The sequence below is a fragment of the Procambarus clarkii genome, chromosome 14 (assembly GCF_040958095.1).
Source record: "Procambarus clarkii isolate CNS0578487 chromosome 14, FALCON_Pclarkii_2.0, whole genome shotgun sequence".
Classification (NCBI taxonomy): Eukaryota; Metazoa; Arthropoda; class Malacostraca; order Decapoda; family Cambaridae; genus Procambarus; species Procambarus clarkii.
Genome location: NC_091163.1, coordinates 16,442,650 through 16,443,290, shown reverse-complemented (window position 1 = coordinate 16,443,290; position 641 = coordinate 16,442,650).

Below are 641 nucleotides of genomic sequence, written 5' to 3'. Positions count from 1 at the left end.
CACCACCTTCCCTACCCTTCACCACCTTCCCTATATTTCACCACCTTCCCTACCCTTCACCACCTTCCCTACCCTTCACCAGCCTTCCCAACCCTTCACCACCTTCCCTACCCTTCATCAGCCTCCCCTACCCTTCACGAACTTCCCTACCCGTCATCAATCTTCCCTACCCTTCACCACCTTCCCTACCCTTCACAACCTTCCCTAACCTTCACCACCTTCCCTATCCTTCACCAGCCTTCCTTACCCTTCACCACCTTCCCTACTCTTCACCACCTTCCTTACCCTTCACCAGCCTCCTCTACCCTTCACCAGCCGCCCCTACCCTTCACCACCTTCCCTACCCTTCACCACCTTCCCTACCCTTCACCAGCCTCCCCTTCCCTTCACCACCTTCCCTACCCTTCACCACCTTCCCTACCCTTCACCACCTTCCCTATCCTTCATCATCTTTTCTATCCTTCTCCGCCTTCCCTACCCTTCACCACCTTCCCTACCTTTCACCACCTTCCATACCCTTCACCACCTTTCCTATCCTTCACCATCTTCCCTACCTCTCACCATCTTCCCTTCCCCTCATCACCTTCCCTGCCCATCACCACCTTCCCTACCCTTCACCAGCCTCCCCTACCCTTCACCAC